At 39.4% G+C, this 6,142-nt stretch overlaps 1 long non-coding RNA gene across 4 annotated transcripts in view; it reads left to right on the plus strand.

Moving 5' to 3' along the window:
- Positions 1-2,653: 2,653 nt before the first annotated feature.
- Gm29260 overlaps positions 2,654-6,142 on the plus strand; it is a 196,577-nt gene continuing 193,088 nt past the window's right edge. The window contains exon 1 of one of the 4 annotated variants that reach the window (XR_373362.3): positions 2,654-3,402. This is a non-coding gene — a long non-coding RNA (predicted gene 29260). The remainder of the gene's footprint in view (positions 3,403-6,142) is intronic. The other 3 variants (XR_003947784.1, XR_003947783.1, XR_003947782.1) reach the window with 3 other exon arrangements.

Consider the following 6,142-nt stretch of genomic DNA (forward strand, 5'->3'; position numbering starts at 1 on the left):
GCATGCTAGCTGCAAGTATCGGCTTCTTTTCTCCATAGAAAAGTAGACAGCTCCGGATCACATAATAAATAAGTAAACAAGTAAATAAATAATCCAACTAATAAATAATAATCAAAACAAACCAAGGACCCAAGTCCTTGGTTTAATTCCCTCATTTGTCTTAGAGGACTAAAAATACACGGGGAATTCTGGAACACTGCATGAAATGCTACCGTACAAATTCATATCAAGATGAATTAAGTAATGGAGCTGATAGAGAAATAATGAGCATGCATAGAAGGTTCTGGAAGGAACTCCAGAATGTTGGCTGGAGTTAACATTGAAGTTAGACAAGGTTTAGCGTTGGCAAGGTGGCGAGAAAGGAGCGGCAGCTTCAGTAGCTGATGTGCCTCTTGTGGTCAGAGTGCCATCTCTTGATTAAATAATTTACTTGCTTCTCATTTAATAAGAAAGCTCAAGTTCCTGTTCAGAAAGAAAACATCTTCCGGGAAGAAATGGCAAAGGTGACTGTCAGAGTCGGAGGAGAATGCTTTCATAAGGCCCTCACAAAAGCCAGGTGGTAAAAACTGCATATTACAGATACCACCTCTGGCAGAATATGATGCCTGTCTCCCCAAGTCAGTTGGTCACCATAGTTTATATTTATACATTTGCACCAGAGGCCTCTGCTGCTGTGTCCTTATTAGTAAACAAAAGTGTCACTATGGAGAGTGACAGAATCCTGACTTGTTGATAAAAGGAATAACTTAGTAACACAAAGTCTGGCAGGTAAGGAAAGGCTTCTGGGCTCTAAGTCACACCCCTCTTGGTAATGCAACTAATTTAATTAAGTACTGTTTTTTACAGTTCTAGAACACCCTAGAAATAAAAAATAAAATAAAAAAAATTTTAAAAAGGCTTAATCCACCTCAGCCTTCTGTATGGAGTAGTGATTTAATGTCAATGTTGTCAATGTTTTGATTGGGTGGGGATTATTTTTAAAATTTCTTTCCTCTATTTTATTTATTTTTTATCTCTCTCTCTCTCTTTTCCCTTATGTATGTGTTTCTGTGTGTGTTGCTTGTGGGGAAGGCAGAGCTTAATATCTGGTGTCTTATAGTATCCAGGCTTAGCTTTCTTTTTTGAGGCTGAACCTGTAGCTGACTGTGCTCACAAGACTGGCCAATCCCAGTCACAAGACTCAGCCAGTGTTTAGGTCATACAAGTTTGCTGTGGGACCCCCTCCTCCTCCTCTTATTCCTCTTCTTTCCCCTCCTCCTCTTTATCATCACCATCATCATATTCTTCATCATCATCATCATCAGTTAATTGTCATTATCTATGTCAAGATCTTTAAAAAAAAACAGTTGTGTTGGTCTGTAATTCACCATGTAATTCCTTTGACTTTGAATTTACAGAAATCCTTGCTTGCTAAGTGCTGGGATTACTGGCCTGAGCCACCCTGTCCTGCAGGAGTTTCTGGGTCATGAAGTGGATAAGAAGGCTGTCCCTGCCCTGTCTTCTCAGCTCTTCTCCATCTACAGCAACTTTGGGTTTGAGCTAGGAAATGACAAACACCTTTGCTCTGTAGACCTTGACAACACAGATGGCCTGAATCATCGCACGTGCATTTTCAGAATTTGTCAATAGCCTTCTTTGTTTTAGGCACAGGAGAGTGATTTCCAAGGACATTAGAGAGTTAATCCCATTGCACTTGGTAATCCATTTTGCTGGAGAAAAGAAAAAAAATCCCTGGCCACTGTAATCAGATGCCATTAAACAGAGGTCCTAGTATGATGTTTGCCTGCCCATGTTTTGAGTTTCAGGAGACACTGAGGAGGAAGATCATGCAGCTACTCAATGCTAATATAGCTAATATTGCCTTCAGTCTTTGCATAACCCACTGACTTCTACATGAGGAGATTTTTGAGACTCTGTAGGATTTACCACCACAAAATCATGAAGAAAACAAAAAATGAAGAGATGGAGAACACTCCTTTTAAAAATCTTTAGTTATGTGTATATACTTTAGAAATATGTATTCCACCACCACCACCCCCCCCTCTTGGGATGTATATTTTGAACGAAAGCCTGACATTTGGGCCTTCTTTACCCGACCTCTATGTAGATGCTATATCCTATATATGGTTGGGGTATTACTGCCAAAAGCCTTGCCTTCCGCCTCTGCCGTCTGCTAACCTAATCAAACATTTGTTCTCCCAAAACAAAGATGGATCCAAGAAAGTTTTTTCCTATGTTTCAATTGCTGCTTGAAACTGAAGACCCGATCTCTTCTGGATCATTTGAATACTTCATTTATGTTTGGCATTTACTCAAGTCTGTAGGTTGTGAATACTTTAAAAATTATACAGAGCCCTTATGCAGAGCAGGGGCTCAGTTTCTGCATCAGAGGCTGAAAATGTGTTCAACAGTCCATATGCTATGCCAAGTCCAGTTTATAATGGGTCGGGTTGGCATGGCTTATGTGCAGCATAGACACACAGTGCTCCTGTGAGCCCCCCTCCCACCCACCCATCAAGGATACAATTGTTTCTAAGTTTCAGAGCTGAATGCTTCATTAAGTACTGGAACATGTGACCTAATGGGATTCTGAACTGCTAACTTAATATTTAGCTCCCCAAATGTAGAGACAAACACCTTGATGCCCGCCTCCAGTCCTCACAAACAGTCACATCTGCTGAGCTTTCCCAAGAGGTCTCAGTGGACAGAGAAGAATGTAAAGTTTTAATTTGCTAATCATCGCACTGGGGAGTGCTGTGGGGGGAGATGCTAATTGTCTGCAGACATCTGTAATGACCCTTGTACAAAACCGAGGAAAACTAAATCAGAGCTTTGACAAGGGCAGGAGAGCGGAAACAGAAGCCCTAATTGTGGCCATGTGAAGTGCACTTGCCCTCTTCTACCCTTTGTTGGTAGAACTGCACAATACTTTATAGAGTAACTTTTAAGGACAGGACCAAAAAATGACTTTTTCCATCTCTGGGGATAAATGGCCAGGCTAGATCTGTGAAATATTTGAGGAAGGTCCGACATTATGGTGCAAATGGAGCAGACAAAAGGGTGTGGGGAGAGCTTTTGCCAGTTGAATTTGGCTAACCTGCAGAAAGCCTATTGTCAAGCCGCCATGCTTCAGTGAGCTGTCTTCCCTCTTTATGGTTAAGTGAACCCGAAAACAGTGGCAAAGAAATATGCACTGAGTCATATATTCTACAAAATAGACTGTACTCTCCTCTAACCAAAATTACGAACGACAGTTTAATTCTTGGATTTTTCCACATTTTTCGTAGCTAAGGTTCCTATTTGCTTTCTTTGAATCTCTATCAGTACTAGCAGCTCTCCCCATGGGGAAAACTCTGCGGGACCCTGCCACTGTAGCCCTGGCACTGTTAAGAGGAGTCAAAGGTAAGTTTCGGTCCTTGTGATATTTTGAGTGTCTGATTCTTTGCTGGACGCCTACAATTTCTTGGTTGAGACTTTTGTTTTATACCCATCCCGTATCCAGAAACAAACATCTCCCTTTGTTGCTGGTTTTTTGTTTTGTTGTTGTTGTTGTTGTTGTTGTTTTGTTTTGTTTTGTTTTTTTTTAATGACTAAAGTATGAGAGAGAAAAGACAAAAAGAATCCTGATGGTCCTCTACTTATAAAACTAAGTAAAAAGCCATGTGTTTTATGATTAAATATAGACACACATAGGCAGAATTGTCTAAAAAGGAGTGCTGTATTCTCCAGAAGGAAAACCGACTAGGGGGAAAAGATGCTTTCTGATTCTCTAGCTTCAGAAATTAATTTCTCAGATTTTCTTTTTTAAAGGAAACTTGTTTTCTGAGGATGGAAATGTTATGTAATTTGATAATGGAAAAACTTAATAAGCATGGTCTACATGTCAGGAGAAGCTACCAATTCTATCAATATTCTTTTCTTGCTCTGTTGTGTTTCAATCTTGTGATTAAAATGGATGTGTTAAAGAGTTTAACTTTCGATTGGCCTTTAGCAATACACAAACTTCAGAGCCCCTGGTTGTTTCTTTTTCTTTGCTGGTGAAAGTTGTTACTTTGACTCAGAGTGGGCGGCTGACATTTACGGTGTCCTGTGAATTCCCTGTTTCTGAGGTTTACCTCTTGAGAGACTCTCTAATGGAATCTCAGATCTCTCTCCTCTTCTCTCCCATAGCAACTTGTGTGGTTTAGTATTCCATGTACTCTGGTATTGAGTTGTTCTTGCCAGGGTACAAGCAAGCAGGGCTCTGTAAAGCACTTTCTAAAAGCTTGCAGTCAATGCCACAGCACTTCTCCCTGCATGGTCCTGACAGCTCCTCTAGCTGCTCCTGGCAGTTCTGCACCTCACTCTTCTCAGCAGGTGCCTCTCAATGCTGGCCCTTCTTTACCTCTCTGGAGCAAATGTGAAATCCCAATCGATCGGATCCTCTTCCTCCTCTCTGCTGCCTCCCTTGGCTGATAGCGTTAAATGAAGTTCTTAGCTGAAGAGTTTCTCATCTCTACTCAGTTGACTTTTATGAGAGTACAAACCTCAGTTCCTTCTCATGGACAATACCCAGAACCTATGTTTCGAAGCTTGCTTGAGGAACCACTAACTTAGAAAAGGAAGCTTTTTGACAAAACATCGTTTCTTAAAGACAAGTAAAACTGTCAGAGTGTGAATATAGTAACTGACATTTCTTTCCTGGGAAGATAGACTAAGTAAAACTCATGCACACAGGAAACAGGAGAGTGACATCTTAGGAATATGACACCCATGTGACCAGCCTCATCCATTGTTGACTGAAAAGAATACCAGAACAACAGGCATTTATCATGATGGTCAGAAAGGTGGAACATAGTGAATTAAATGTTCCAATTTCTAATTTCTTCAATGAATGTAGATTTGCATGAATGACTAGAGGGCTTAATAGCTCACTGCTGGCATGTTTTGAACTCAGGACTTTGTCCTGTAGTGACACTTAGCACCTTCTCAAATGCAGACTATGAGAGGAAATATCATGTACAACTATTTAGGAGAGATTGATGAGATGGTATGCAAAATAATGGACTGCAATGAATTTGCTATAGATATGTGTATGCATATGTGCATATGTACATATGTATGTAAAGACTGGCTAGTTTCCTTGTGATTAAATGTAGATAGTCAACTAAGAGAAAATATCCTCAGAAAACATCATAGTTTCATTATGGGGAAAGTCAGCAAATTCAAGGAATACAGTAGTTACTTTTCTGGATCTTTATAGTAATTTTTGATGATGTTAAAGTCTAAGATTCTTAGATGCTAAATTTAAAAATAATATGAAAATCCTGTAAAGGTATACGTAGGTAAAAGACAATGACTTCTGTCATTGCCTCCAACGGTATGTTTGTAACAATAGGAAATTTTCCCAAAACCACTGTCAAAAGTTTATGCGAGGATCATAGTTCCGGAAAATGTATAATTTCTACATGTGATGGTTACTCCAACAAGTAACATGTCATGTAAGTTTTAGTTTTTCTCCTGCATTAGTCTTCATATTTGGATGTCCAGTGCCCTATTTCAGCTTGCTGTTGCAAGTTGTTATGTGTGGGTTGATTAAGCCCAGAGGAGAAGTTGAGAAAGGAGATAGTCAACAGAACTGACCATTTAATTCCTCAATGAAATAACATTGGGCTTCTAATAAGAAAATGCACTTTAAGCAGCAGTGAAAAAAGCATGCTTGTGGAGAGCACGATCCTGACCTGAACACACTTCAAGGTCACCCCTGCTAGGTTTGATGGTTTTATTTCTTTGCTTAATGTTTCTGATCTTGGCTAATAGACAAGAAAACCTTCCATTCTAGTTGTCTCTGATATCCTCTTAACTACAAACCACCACTAGGAAAGAGTCAAACACAGGTTTTCATTATTTTAAAATAATTGACCTTCAAATTGAAGGAAGGGATTTTACTTAACATTTATAGATGCATATATGTAGTTTGTGAATATATGTGTCATTTTCTATACTTTCAAGTGTAGAACCACTACATACTCTACTTACATGATACAGTTGTGTTAACTGGTTGTTGTCTCTTGATGTTTGCCAATCAAAAGTACTAAGGGCTGATATTATATACAAAGTCACTTCTCTGTACTTTATCCCTATTCAGGTTTTTGGATAAAAA

Source organism: Mus musculus, chromosome 1 (genome assembly GCF_000001635.26).
Source record: "Mus musculus strain C57BL/6J chromosome 1, GRCm38.p6 C57BL/6J".
NCBI classification, from domain to species: domain Eukaryota; kingdom Metazoa; phylum Chordata; class Mammalia; order Rodentia; family Muridae; genus Mus; species Mus musculus.